Here is a 15,878-nt window from a genome sequence, read left to right as displayed (position 1 = left end):
TACCGAGGTGTTTTTTCTATGGATTACTTGTTTTTACATTCGATTTCATTATTGATTCTAACTAGTTTCATGGAGAGTTATACCCCTAGTGGATACTTGGATTTGTGAACTCAAGGATATATTTATTTTATTAATCTTCTATTATGTTTTCCTTAATTGATGTCTTTAATTGAGTTTCAATCTTGAATGGTTGGTGTGTGATTTCTCCCTTAGAGTGACACTAGGGTTGATAGTTCATATTGGTAACCTTTGTGAGTGAGTGACACACTGTGAGGGTTAGACATTGCAAGATTAGAGAGGGTGGAGAGGGTGAGTCGAGAGTTAAAGGAGCGTCCCTTTTCCCCTATTATGTGATTTATCCTACCTCCACATTCCAAGAGTTCTTTGCGGTCATAGTAGAGTGAATGGGCTAAGGGATAACTACCACTGGGGCTTAATTGCGACTATGGGTCTTTTGCATGGACCAAAGGGTTGGATCTATACATTGGAATAGGGTTTATCACTTGGAATGCCTAGAGTGTCTTGCAACTCTACAAAGTGTGAGGTGTTGAGATTGATCGATTTCTCCGTTGGGACATAGTGTAGAGTTAGTCACGGTTGACCTTAAACTTTGGGACCATGTGTTTAAGGATTTCCATGACTCATTAAGCGTCAATTAGGAGATATAATAGTTGATTTTGCATTTGAAGCAATTGCCCTAGGTGGAACAATATCCGAGTACCCCACTTCTATCGATTGCCTTACCTCTCATCTATTTGTGCTTCTCTCTTTCTTCTTTCTTTTATTCTTGCTTTCATTATATTTTATCAACAAAATAATTATTCCTTCTTTGCTTAGTTAGATAGCAATCTTGGTATTCTTATTCCCTACTGAATGTGGATAGGATACCCACTCACCTGGGATTTATTACTTCGATAAACCCGTGCCCTTATGGGTCACACACAAGGGCCGTTGTCAAGTTTTTGGCACCGTTGCTTGGGAGTAGGCATTTAGAGATACTTTGCACTTTGCTATTTTAGCTATTCATCATTCATTCTATCATTGTTCTTATTTTTCTTGTCTTTTTGGTTGCAGCTCCAGGTTTTAACCCGAGGGAATCCTTCACAAATTATTGAAAGAGATCCTGAGCTTGAGCATACACTTAGAAGAAGGGGAAAAGAACCTGTATAAGAATCATTAATCTGAGCTGAAGTAGGATTTCAAGGGTCGGATATTATGGTAGAACAGGATGAGCAATAAAGAACACTTTTTAACTATGCCAGACCTTTAGTTTTGGGCACACAATCGTGTATTGTGTGACCCCTGATTGCAGCTCCAAACTTTGAGCTGAAACCGCCATTCATCCAAATGATTTAATAGTCAGCACAGTTCGGTGGTTTGCCCGATGAGGATCTGAACAATCATATTGAGAACTTCTTGGAAGTTTGTGATATATTGAAGATTAATGGAGTGTCGGATAATGTTTTCAGATTGAGGGCTTTCCCATTCTCTCTTAAAGGAAAAGCCAAGCAATGGCTTCATTCATTGCAAAAGGCTTCCATCACGACTTGGAATGAAATGGTCGAAGCCTTTCTTGCGAGAGACTCTTCCCGGGAAAGTCAGCAAGGCTTCGTAATGAGATATCCTCATTCACACAGATAGAGCTCGAATCATTATTGGAGATATGGGATGATTCAGTGACATCTTGCGGAAGTGTTCGCAACACGGTTTCCCCGATTGGATGATCATTCAAACTTTTTACAATGGCTTGAATCCAAGTTCAAGATAGCTACTAGATGCTTCCGCAAGAGGTACAATGTGGAACAAGATCACTAATGAAGCCCGACTATTAGTAGAGGAAATGGCGATGATAGCTACCAATAGAAGGCATGGGAAAGGAAGAAAGTGGCCGGACTCCACGAAATTGATGCAGTCACTTTTTTGGTAGCCCAAGTGGAATCATTGAGCAAGAAGATAGACCTTCTAACTTCTAATAGATTGGCAGCTGTCACTAATTGCACGAGTTGTAGGAGAGGACTACTCCAACCGATTGCCTTATTTCTATTGGTGATGTATCTTCAGTTGAGGAAGTCGATTTTGTGGGTAATGCCATGAGGAACCAAGGTAATCCATATAGCAACACCTATAATCCGGGTTGGAACAACAACCCCAACGTTTCATGGAGTAACCACCAAGGGCAGCAGAAGGCCATAGCATCACCGGGCTTCCAACAACAACAACATGCCCCAAACATGGAGAATCATGTTTCAGGTTTGGAGACTTGGATGAATGATTTAGAGAAAGCTTTGACCAAATTTATGTAGACATCAGACAATCAATTTCAGTCGGTCGAAGCTAAACTTCGCAACCACACCCTTTCATTGCATAATCTAGAGAATCAAGTGGGGTGAATTGTGAAGTCTCTATCAGAGAGACCACAAGGAAGCCTACTGAGAAATACTGAGATTAATCTAAGAGAACATGTGAAGGCTATCACTTTGAGAAGTTGTCGTGAAGTTGAGGGTAAACCTCCTAGTGAGAAGACCAATGTTGAAGTGCCCGAGGTCATGGAGGTTGAGGAGAGAGCAAACAAGGAGAAGGAGGTGGCACCCCCACCTTACAAGCTGAGAATTCCCCACACTTCAAGATTGAAGAATGACCAAAATAATGAGCAATACAAGAAGTTCTTGGGCCTATTTAAGCAATTGCACATCAACATTCCTTTTGTGGAGGCGTTGTCTCAAATGCCTCGGTATGCTAAGTTCTTGAAAGATTTGTTGACCAACAAGAAGAAGTTGGAAGAGAGTGCATCAGTGATCTTAGATGCCTCTTGTTTGGCGGTGTTGCAAAAGAATATGCCCAACAAAAAGAAAGACCCCGGAAGCTTCATCATCCCATGCAACATTGGTAATATGGGTGAAGAAATGGCATTGGCGGAATCTGGGGATAGTATCAATGTCATGTCATATACCTTTTTCAAGAAGCTAGAATTGGGAGAGCCTAGGCCTACTCGGATGGCATTGCAATTGGCAGACCAAACAGTGAGACATCCGAGTGGCATCATTGAAGACATACTTGTCAAGCGGACAAGTATATATTTTCTATGGACTTCATAGTGTTGAATATCGATGAGGATGTAGATGTTCCTTTGATACTTGGGAGGTCATTCTTGGGCACCTCCAAGGTATTAATTGACATGGACGGTGGGAAGTTGACACTGAGGGTTGGATATGATAAGCTCACATACCGCCTCACCGAAGCCATGCAACATTATCTTGACTTTGTTGATACTCTATATTTTCTTGACACTAATGATGAGATCATTGATGAATATGTGCAGGAAATGTTGAATCCGGACCCATATGAGGTGTTGCCAGACAAAGAGATGGATAATAAAGAAGTAATGATGCTTGGTCTAGAGGAGAAAATGTCATCTACTCCAGGAATCATGAAGAAGATGCTCTGAAAGATGAATCAGCCAAGGAGACACCACAAGAAACGCCCCAAGGCTATTAGGAATGCGCAAGAACATAACAAAGTTGACGAACCCTTGTAAAGTGGTAGCAAGCTCGACAACTCTCCCTCTATATTTGAAAGACTATGTTCATCGTAGTTCCAAGTCATGGGTAAGAGGGAAACCTTCATCTATGAGCCCCCGTGAGGTAAGACAAGGTACGTCAAGCTTAGTGACGTTAAATAGGTGTTTCTTTAGAGGTAACCTAAGTCTTTATGTTTTCCTAGTTTTAAGTTTAGTGTTTGCATGAATAAGGCTTTAAGTGTTGGTGTCTTGATTCTTAGAAGCTTTTGCTGTGATTTTCTCGTGGACATTGTGGTGTTATCATGTGCCTAATCATGTGTGGTAAAGAATCTTGGTCGTTTAAGCATGTTTTCCGTGTTTTCTCTGGTTAAAATTACATTGTTAAACAGGCTCTGACGGTATATTTGTGTTCAGGAGTTTTCTGCAGAGCTTGCAAAGTGTTTTAAGTGTCCAGAGAAACCATACGCCCGTGTGGAATTTCCACAGGCCCGTGGATTTTCATTCAGAGCTCATCCAGAGACGGCACAGGAGCGTGGACTCGCCCCTGTGAGTGACCTTGTGATGGTCCATGTCCGTGCAGAATTTTCGCACGGGCGTGTGTTTCCCTGAAGAGACTTAGAGTTTTTTTTTCCCGAGAAGACATAAGGGCATGGACTCGCCCCTATGGACGATTCTGTCAACAAACACACAGGCGTGGGTAATATTACGCGATGTGGTTCTTTGCAGAGAATTTCTCATCCATTCTGAGAAGACACAGGGGCGTGCATTTGCCCCTGTGAATTGCCACATAAGGATCCACGCTCGTGTGGAATTCCCGCAAGGGTGTGTGAAACACTTAGAGAATTTTCTCGGTTGGATAGAGAAGCTATAGGGGCATGCGTTTTCCCCTGTGGGTCGGGTGCATGGGCATGGGAATTTTCTGCATGCCTATGTGGATGCGTTCAGAGCAAAGGACTGTTATCCCGAGAGCGGACAGGGGCATGCATCTGCCCCTATGGATGCTCTCCTGTGGAGCCACAAGGGCATGGGTAATTTCCACACGCCCGTATGGATGTACAGAACGTCAAGAGGCACGAGTTTCCTTTAAAGTCTCAACGTGTTTTTTCAATCTCACACTCCTAATCACTCAAAGAGCACACCCTTACTTTCTCCCAACCTCGCACCATCATTTTAGAAGGATTTTTACTTGTTTTTCCTGCCGATTTCAAGTTCTACATCTTGAACTTATCGGTAAACCCTCTTTCCTTCTTTTCTTCATCAATTCATGATTTTAATCGATAAAACTAGTGAATGTTTCTTAATTTCTACGATTAGAAGGGGATGCATGCTTAGGAAGAAATTAGAAGAGATTTAACTATGTATTTGTGAGATTTTAGCGTCCGGCCGTGCAGTTTTCACTCCCTGTGGATCCACACTAGCGTGTTGAATTTCCACACGACCATGTGGATTTCTGCTTTATTATTGTGTGAACTTCTTTGATTGATTAACCTTTAATTTTTACAGATATAACACCTTGGTTGAAGAGGCAAGCTGAGAAATGTCCGCTTGAGTTATCACCTGAACCTGAATAGATGGAATTCGTGATTCCAGAGCATCAGGTTTGATTTCAGAGATTGACAAAGCTAAGGTTTTGGTAAACACACTTTCCCAACATGGACACAGTAAGAGAGGTTCAGGGGACAAGTGACATGGTAAAGGAGATAAAAGAGATTCCTGCGGTAGGTGGATGCAGTCAGTTACTAGCCATACGAGATCCTGTGATCCATATGTTGACGCTTGATAAGTGCTTGTATGATAAGAATGTGAAGTATTCTTTCCTTATGATGAGCATTACTTTTATCAGGCTTTTGCGCTAATATGTGTGCATTTATGTTACTTTCATGTGTATAGGGTTGTGAAGTTAAATGTTAAAGAGAGAAGCCAATGTAGGTCGTGAATGCACTATTTGGAGGAAATCTTGAGAAGGTTCAAAGGCAAAGTCATAAGTCGGGTTCAAGATGCAAGAATGTGTGCCAACATCCTTGTATTCAAGTTGGCACAATGATTTGGAGGGGCACAAAGGCAATCATATTCAAGTATGCCGGTTTGTGCATTAATAGCAAGATCTTCACCAATGAAGCCGTTTATAGAAGAAGCAAGGTGATCTACAATGTAAACGTTTGCTTGTTTACGTTACCTCGATAAAAACATGGATTCGAGAGTGTTTCGGGCCATTACTATAGCTGGATTCTGTTCACAGCCAGCCGAAAAAGTGATGTTCAGAGAATCCACAGGGGCATGTGGACATTATCCACGCCCATGTGGAATTTCCACAAGCCCGTGTGGAGAATCCACAGGGGCTTGTGGATTCCCGATTCCAGCCCCATTTAAGGCCTATTTCAGCCCTGATTTCTGAATTCTTTTCTCTATCTTTTCCCCAACTTGAGAGAGAGCGGCTAGGGTTTTGAGAGGAATTGGCAAGGGATTTGGAGAGGTTCTATGACTTCGACATTGCGCTCCATTTGGAAGAAGGTTAGTGGGAGAGCTTCATCGGCATCGATCCGGTGATGTGTATCCTAGGTCGGACAAAAAGACCTTTGTAAGAGTCGGGGCTTCTCCGCAAGTCCATCATCACGACTATCGAGAGTGTTTTCTATGGATTACTTGCTTTTACATTCAATTTTATTATTGATTGTAACTAGCTCCATGGAGAGCTAAATCCCCTAGTGGGTACTTAGATTTGTTAACCCTAGGATGTATTTGTTTCATTAAACCTTTTATTATGCTTTCATTAATTGATGCTTTAATTCAATTCCAATCTTGAATGTTTGATTGAATGAATACTCCCTTAGAGTGAATCTAGAGTTGAGAGTTCTTATTGGTAACCATTATGAGTGAGTGACACACCACGAGAGTTAGATAAAGCTAGATTAGAGAGGGTTGAGAGGGTGAGTCGAAAGGTAGTAGAGCGTCTTCTTTCCCCTCTGGTGTGATTTATCCTACCTCCATTTCCTCGAGTTCTTTGCGGTCATAGTAGAGTGAATGGGCTAAGGGATGACTTTCCACTGGGGCTTAGTTGCAGAGGCAACGGAGTGAAGCGTTGAAGTGATTTTAGCACCTAGGGCTTAATTGTGACTAGGGACCATCAACCTGGACCAAAGGGTTAGGTCTACATCTAGGAAGAGGATTTATCACTTCGAATCCCTAGAATTCATTGCGATTCTATACGAGTGCGAGGTGTAGAGATTGTTCGATTTCTCCTCCGGGACATGTATAGAGTCAGGCATGGTTGACCTTAGATTTGGGACCATGTATTTAAGGATCTCCACAACTAATTAATGCATTAGTTAGGAAGCATAATAGAGGCTTTTGCACTTGAACCAATCGTCCTAGGCGGAACAATATCTGAGTACCCCATTTATATCGATTGCCTTACCTCTCCTTTACTTGTGCTTCTATTTCTTGTCTCTTTTATTCTTGTTTACATTACATCTTGTTAACAAAACAATTATACATCTTTTACTTGGTTAAGAAACAATTTAAGTATTTTTATTCCCTGCTCCCCGAGGATACGCGACCCACTCACCTGGGATTTTATTACTCGACAAACCCATGCACTTATGGGACATACGCAAGGGGCATTGTCAATGCTCGAATTGTTATCATCATCCGAATTTGACCGCTTTTATTCCAGCTTTGATAGCGTAGACACTATATAGTTTAGAGCACTTAGACAGCACCACAATATGTCAGTCACCCAGTTCTCGATTAAACTGGGACTTTATAATGCAGCATTCAAGGATACAAATGACTACGAGCAGTTGCCTACGGATTACCCCGATGCGTTGTCACCGCAGCATGCATACATAGCGCTATGTGGACAAGGGCAGTATGAGCCCAGGGTAACTAAGGCCACATGTCTCTCTGGTGCGAGTTACAGGTATATACATGCCATTTTGAGCAGGGCAGTTAACGGTCATGGTGATAGCACCAATGTGGCCAGCCGACAGGAGCTGCTATATCTCTATTCGATGGTACAAAGCACACCGATACACCTAGGACACATCCTGGTAGAGTATATATGACATCAGGGGCAGTATGTTAGATTAGGAGTGATATTCTTGAGCCCCTACATCATGAGACTAGTTATGGGTATGGGTTTCTTTGATGCGATTTGAGGAATAGAGAAGGTGAGTGTACCTGCCCTCTTGGGCATAGAGATGATGAGGTTGATGGGGATGGTTTTTAGGTTTGAGACAAGAGTGTATGCTTTAATTACACCTGCCCCAGAGATAGCCGAGGGTGAGGGTGATGATGCCGAGGGTTCTCAACCTGTCCCCGAGCCTCAGCCTACACCGATGGACACTGAGGCGCCTCCTGCGGCACAAGAGCCACCTCCGCTGTGTGTGTTTTCACCATCTCAAGCCCATTATCAATTTGAGATGCTCGAAAATGTGGTAGGGGTGCTATGGACCGAGATCACTGAGGTTCTCGAGACGCATGCTGCGCAACATGCAGAGGTGATGGCGTGATTCGATAAATTACGATGGTTACTTGAGCGCGATGCATCTTCACCTTTTATTATGAGACCGAGGACCCCTCAGGCTCCTCTAGAATTAGCATCAGCATCACTAGATCTACCTGTACCATTTGATCTATTTCCACCAGCAGCAGCAGAGAATCGACCGTCGACGACACTGACGCTTGATGCTTCTTTGTTTTACTTTGTGTTTATATTTTTCATCTTTTTTTTCTGCATTTTATTTTGGACTTGTATACTCAGAAAGGATCTTCCTTCTAAGTTTATCTTTATTTTTGTCTCGGATTGTATTTCATTGCCTTATCTTTTATATACTCAAGATGTTTTTGTTTTTATTGAGCTTCATTAAACCCCCTTATGTATGCGTGCAGATGGTCTTGTCAGTATGGGAATTGAGAACTAGTCATGGACATGGCCAATATGGGTCATGTGTGCTTCATAACCCATTGGAACTTTACTCCCAAGGATTTGGCTCCATCCAATGCAATATTAGGAGTCAGGGGAGTATTGTTTCAATTTCCCACTTACACATATTTACTTAATTGCTATACTTTTCTATTGTGCTTGCATGTGTACATTGAGGGCAATGTGCATCTTAACTGTTGGGGGGAGATCACTTTGCTTATATCTTTTACACAAGTTTTGATTGACATACATGCTCACGTAGCCAATGGCGGTTCACCTTAGTTGCAATGCTTGAATTCTTGAGTTTAGGAAAAATTTTAACATTGAATGTCCTCATGCTCTAGTTTTTACTTGAATTTCTAGGAATTTTTGCCCAATGAATATTTGTGCACCACTCACTCATGAAACTCTTTTGGAAACTCAAATTTGACGTTTAAGGGACTAATTAGTTTTGTTTTTAGTTCCATTTTGCTAAAAAAAATGGAAAACGAAAAGAAATATATATATATATATAGATATATAGATTGTTTAGTTGTGCATTGGGGGTCGAAAGAGCTACCACCTATGAAGTATGAAGTTACTCTCATAAGTCGGATACTAATTATGCCCTAATGAGAGAAAGAGCTATCTCATGGGATGAGTGAAAGCTACCACCTCGGTAGAAAGAGCTACCACCTCGAAAATGTGTAATCCACTTTAACGGCCGCTTCAGAAAAGGCTACCTTAAAGGATGTGTGAAGCTACTACCATCTTTTTGTTTTGTTACATTTTGTAGTTAAATATTTCCCTTATACTTGGAACATTGATGAGTATGGTTTGGGTTTACTTGAGTGAGTTCACACACACTTACATAATCTCCAGGTGTTGTCCATTTTGATTCGAGTTTTTAGCTAGAGCATTGATTTTTGCGGATTTAGTGTTGAAATTTCCCTTACTTGTAGAATACTCTCCTTGCATGCTTTGGTGAACCTAAGGCCAAGCACTTTCAATTTTTCCTTCTTCTATGCTTCAATGTTTTATTTTTGCTTGAGGACAGGCAAAAGCTTAAGTGTGGGGAAGCTTGATAATTGCTTGTGTGTTAAGAATGCGAAGTATTCTTTCCTTATGATGAGAATTACTTTTATCAGGTTTAAGCGCTAATACATGTGGATTTGTGTTCTTTTGCGCATCTAGGGTTGTGAAGCTAAGTATTAAGAAAAGAAGCCAAAAGTAGATTGTGAATGCACTATTGGGTGAAACCTTGGAAGGAACAAACGTGAAACAAGTGGGGCTCTAAGATACGTGAATGTCTGCCAACCTCCATGTATTCAAGTCAATACAATGAGTTGAAGGGGCATGAAGGTAGTCACATTTGCATATCCTGACTTGTGTATTGATAGCAAGATCTTCACCAATAAGGCCTTTGATTGAAGAAAAATTGCGATCAACGGCATGAACATGTGTCCATGTATGTTGTCTCGATGAAAAGTCCGGAATTGGGAGTGTTTTGGTGGAGTACTGTACCAGGTTACTATAGCAAATTAGTGTATCATTACAATGTAGCAATTACTGTTCACAGGCGGCCGAAAATCAGGTTTCCAGAGAATCCTCATGGGCGGGTAGAAATTCCCCACTCTCATGTGGAGAATCCACAGGGGCGTGTGGATTCCCGATTCCAGCCCTATTTAAGCCACGATTCAGTCGGATTTTTGGGGATCCTTTTTCACCATTCTCTCCAACTTTTCTCTATCTTTCAAGAGGCCGTCGGCTAGGGTTTAGAAAGGCTTCTGGCAAGTCTTTGGATTTGTTCTACAGATTTGACACCACGCTCCGCTTGGAAGTGGGTTATTGTTGGACCTTTGGAGAAGACGAGGCTACTCAACAAGACCATCGGCACGAATACCGGAGTGGTTTTTCTATGGATTAGTTGTTTTTACATTCGAATTCATTATTGATTGTAACTAGCTCCATGGAGAACTAAACCCCTAGTGGATAGTTAGATTTGTGAACCTTAGGATGTATTATTTTCATTAATCTTCTATTATGTTTACCTTAATTGATGTCCTTAATTGAGTTTGAATCTTGAAGGCTTGTTGCATGATTTCTTCCTTAAAGTGACACTAGGGTTGAGAGTCTATATTGGTAACCTTTGTGAGTGAGTGACACACCGTGAGGGTTAGATATTACAAGATTAGAGAGGGTCTAGATGGTGAGTCGAGAGGTAGTGGAGCGTCCTCTTTCCCCTCCGATGTGATTTATCCTACCTCTACATTCCAAGAGTTCTTTGCGGTCATAGTAGAGTAAATGGGCTAAGGGATGACCTCCGCTAGGGCTTAGTTGCATAGGCAACATAGTGAAACATTGAAGTGACTTTAGCACCTAAGGCTTAATTGTAACTAGGGGTATTTCACCTGGACAAAATGGTTGGATCTATACATTGGAATAGGGTTTATCACTTGCAATCTGTAGAGTTTCTTGCAACTCTACACAATGTGAGTTGTTGAGATTGATCGATTTCTTCACCGGGACATAGTGTAGAGTTAGTCACGGTTGACCTTAGGTTTAGGCCCGTGTGATTAAGGATTTCCATGAATCATTAAGCGTCAATTAGAAGATATAATAGTTGATTTTGAACTTGAAGCAATTGTCCTAGGTGGAACAATATCCGAGTACCCCTTTTCTATCGATTGCCTTACCTTTTATCTATTTGTGCTTCTCTCTTTCTTGTTTCTTTTATTCTTGCTTTCATTACATTTTATCAACAAAATCATTATTCCTTCTTCGCTTAGTTAGATAGCAATCTTGGTATTCTTATTCCCTACTCCTCGTGGATAAGATACCCACTCACCTGGAATTTATTATTTTGACAAACTCGTTCACTTGTGGGTCACATGCAAAGGGCATTGTCAAGGTTTTGGCACCATTGCCGGGGAGTAGGCGTTTAGAAATACTTTGCACTTTGCTATTTTAGCCATTCATCATTCATTCTATTTCACATTTTCTTATTCTATCATCATTCTGATTTTTCTTTTCTTTTTGGTTGTAGCTCCAGGTTATGACCTGAGGGAATCCTTCACAAATTGTTGAAGGAGATCCTGAGCTTGAGAGTACACTTAGAAGAAGGGGAAAAGAACCTGCACAAGAACCGCCAATCTGAGCTGAAGTAGAAGGCGAAGGGTCAAATAATATGGCAGAATAGAATGAGCACCAGAGAACACTTTTAACTATGCCAGACCTTCAGTTTTGGGCACACAATAGAGTATTGTGTAACCCTCGATTATAACTCTGTACTTTGAGATGAAACTGGCATTCATCCAAATGATTCAACAGTCTGCGCAGTTCAATGGTTTGGCTGATGGGGATCCGAACAATCATATTAAGAACTTCTTGGAAGTTTGTGATATATTAAAGATTAATGGAGTGTCAGATAATGCTATCAGACTGAGGGCTTTCCCATTCTCTCTCAAAGGAAAAGCCAAGAAGTGGCTTCATTCATTGCCAAAGGCTTCCATCACAACTTGGAATGAAATGGTCGAAGGCTTTCTTGCGAGATACTCTCCCTCGGGAAAGTCAGCAAGGCTTCATAATGAGTTATCCTAATTCATACAGATGAAGGTCTAAATTTTCCGAGTACAAAAAGAAGCAAATGAACAAAATAAAAGAAACAATGGTTAAATCAATAAGCTCTAAGTTTTCTGAGTATTCCTTGTGGTTCCCGGGCAATGGCTCAAAAAACTTGATGTGAACTCGTCCGCAAGCGCACAGAATCTTTAAGTAATACCTCTCGCGCAAGCACAAGAGGGTCGTTTTCCCTGGACCCAAGCATCTACCCTTACTTTCTCTTTGCGTATTGTTTCGCCAATGGATTCAAAGGGGTTCTCTAGACTATTAATTAAAATAAACAAAACTACAAGTGGAGTCTAAAACAAGGCAAAGGTATTAAATTAGGGGAATGAAATGGTCACGGGTGCGGACTCCGTAGGGGTTACTAAAGTGCACAAGGTGCTAAAAATGTCATGCAATTAGAGGTTTGGACCAAGAGACTTCCTAAAATAGATCAACCCAATGGTCACGGCAATTGACACCTAATCCAGTACAAGTATTGATATATAATTTCTTTCGATCAAATCCTTATACGATTGTATTAAAAATGGGGAAATCTCTAATTAGGGCCGGAACACAACTTGGTCTAACCCTAATATTGGAGGGGTACAAAATACCCGATGGTCACGGTGTATTTGTACATGAATCCCTTCCAAACATGGTGTGTCTAGTACAAGGGCGATGGTCACACTACCAAGTACAACCTAGAAGTTGGTTTACAGAGTTCTCATGTAAGTAACCCATCAAATGCACCAAGAATGAATCAACAAACACACAACAATTGCAATAGACATAATTAAATCATTCAAATACACAAGTTCAGCCCAAGGTTCACCGGCATCAGGTAACCTTGGGGTCTATTGGTCCATACAAACAAATACAAACAATAGGCTCCTGAAAACAACTATAAATGGCATAAGAAAACTTCCTCAAATAATTGAAGTGAGATAACAAGCCAAGTTAGGTGGAAAGCTTCCACGAACGACGCGATCGGAGGTGGCTTCCTTTGTCGTTTATGAGCTCCCAAAGAAGAGATCAATGAAAATATAGCCAAACTAAGCTTCTCCCTTTGATTCCCTCTCTCCAAAACACGCGATCTTGCCTCCTCAAAGCTGATGGATGTCGGCTCCAAGAACTCCCCAAAAACCTTCTCCAAAAAGCGTCTCCAAAAAGAAATTCTTTATCCTAGAAAAAGCAGTCCAATATATATCCCGTAAGGTCCATACGGGCTCCATGCGGGCACATGGATGCCCGTGAAGCTCACTGGCATTTTGCCCAAAAAATATCTAGTTGCTACAGTAACTCATCTACATTAATTCTTCTGTAATAATTCTGCTACAGTATTTCTGATACAATGTTTCTGCTACAGTACTAAAAGTTATGAATTTCCAGCAAACCTCACGGCACTCATGCTGGTGCATGGACCCCGTGAAGCCTACAGCCGAATGCCCGCAACGTCAAACAGTGACTCCGCTACAGTGTCGAAACCCTAAAATGTGGTTTTTGATGTCGAATTCCTCCCAATTGGTTTCTTGAGCTTTGCTCGGCAAAGATCTGCAACACCAAAATAACCAATTTAGACTTAAATGGTTATCAATTCATTAACATATACACAAATAATACAAGATCAATACATATAAATTATGTATAATTAAGCATTTATCACACCAGCACATTGAATCCCCCTTCAATCATTGTACGGCCTAATACATGCAAGAATCCCGCTATACATATAAAATTCATTAATCAAAAACTACAAAATCCATCCATTGTATGTTGAACATGAAAACAATACATTGAATCCAACAAACATGCCAACAATCAATTAAAACTAACAATGATCATCCATCCATACAAACAAGTTCCTCTCCCAAGGTTCACCGCAGCCCAGTGGCCTTGGTAGTCTAAATCCACATCAAAGGTGAGAGTACATGAAATAATCAATAAAAATGTTTATATGATAATCCCTTGGGTGTAGGCTAGAAGATGGTGACGAAGGCTCGCCGGATGTGCATCGTCGAGCTCCTTGATGTGTTTCTTGAGTACAACCTTCTTCTTCCCTTGAGTTCTTGCTCTTCAAATAGTCTTCCAATCCTATGATGGTGATGAAGAATGATGGAGATGATAGTGGAGAATGGTGGAGATGATGGTGGAGAAGGATAGAGGAGATGGTGGCCAAAGTCACTCTCTAAAAAGCCTTACGTTGGCTTATATAACCTCAACAAAACAACTTCTGCCTGTGTGTGTGCACCTAGAGTATGAGGTGCACACTAGGCCACACACATCATGGGCAAAATACTGTAGTTAAGCACTACAACAATTTACTATAGCAAATCACTAAAGCACAGTTTGTGTGCTCCTCGCACAACCATACTCTGTTGAGGAGCGAGGGCATGCTCATGCTGAATTTCTGTGATTTTATTGTCTTGACTTTACCAAAATATTCAGGAGGAGAAGCACCCCCTAAGCACGACCGTGTTCACCACGAAAACAACTTTTTATGCCCAAATTGATGTCATTTTAGAGGACCCTTTCTTCCTTCTTCTTGGGGGGGTGGCTGCCATGCTCTTCCCCTTCAGTTTTCTGGAGCCAGAGTGGAGCTATGGTGCAAGATTGCGAGTGGAGTGGAGCTAAGCCAGTCAAACTTCACTAAAGCATTATCATAGTGGTTGAGAAGCAAAGAGGGGAGTCTTTTACGGCTTCGTTACCTTTTGTTTTCTTTAGTTTTTTTATGGATTTGCAAAACTATGAGGGGTTAGCCACTCTATGGTGCTCCGGATTTATGAAATTGGATATTTATATGTTTTGTTAATTTACTTGCTTTTAATTTCTAAGGAGTTCTATTAGTTTCTTGTGTTTTAATCATGTGTGCATAACTTGATGTGTTTGATTTGCACAGTTGCTTACGTAATTTAATTACCTTAGCAAAACTTGGTGTATTTGAGAACCATGGATGCAACATTGCTCTTGAGCACACACAAGAACTTTAGGATGTACCTAGTAGGTATTAGGAGCAAGTCCATTGCATGTTTCAATAGGGGACTAGGCCGGGACACTGCTCTATCTCTATGTATCTCACCTAGTTCCATTCCAGCCCTTACCTATCATCTTTTCTCCCTTTAGAATCTAGTTGTAACCCTTTTACCAACTATCGTTGATTAGTTAGACATTAGAAGATCAATTAGACTTTGAGTCCAGTCCCTGTGGTTCAACAACTCTACCCCTCACGGTGTACCATTGTATTACTTGTGTGCGCCTTGTATACTTGCGGAGAGTGCATTAAGTTATTGGTGCCATTGCCGGGGACTAGCCACTCTTAGGAACATTAGGATTCTAGTGATCTAGCCATTTATCTATTTCTGCATATATTTCTTTCTATTTTGTTTTTGTTTTGTTACCTAATTATTTTATTTATCACTTATTTCAGGAGGGTCGAGCTATGGATGAACTGCTTGAAACCTTGAGAAATTATACAAGTCACTCATTTTATTATCATCCAAGTTACTCGAAACAAGAGCATGGTTTAACATATTTACTATCACATCATCGCACACATGTTAGCCACACCAACGACAACTATGATTATCATACCATTTCCACCTTGAGAGATGCAGTATCAAGTTTGAGGAAAGTGTAGTGTAGTGGCAACGCATATTGAATTTGTTGGGCGTAATACCTTGAACAACCCAAGATGATCAACCATGGTTTTCTAACTTCAGTGTTGATCCTCCTATGATCTATGAAGAAACACCACTCCTAGCACAAAATATGCCAATTTAATTTAAGATGAACTCTACCATGGAAAGTTGGGAATTTTTGGGACAGGAGGATAATATTCCACAAGTGGCATGCACA

The sequence above is a fragment of the Dioscorea cayenensis genome, chromosome 11 (genome assembly GCF_009730915.1).
Source record: "Dioscorea cayenensis subsp. rotundata cultivar TDr96_F1 chromosome 11, TDr96_F1_v2_PseudoChromosome.rev07_lg8_w22 25.fasta, whole genome shotgun sequence".
Lineage (NCBI taxonomy): Eukaryota > Viridiplantae > Streptophyta > Magnoliopsida > Dioscoreales > Dioscoreaceae > Dioscorea > Dioscorea cayenensis.
Note: the sequence above shows the minus strand (reverse complement) of the source record.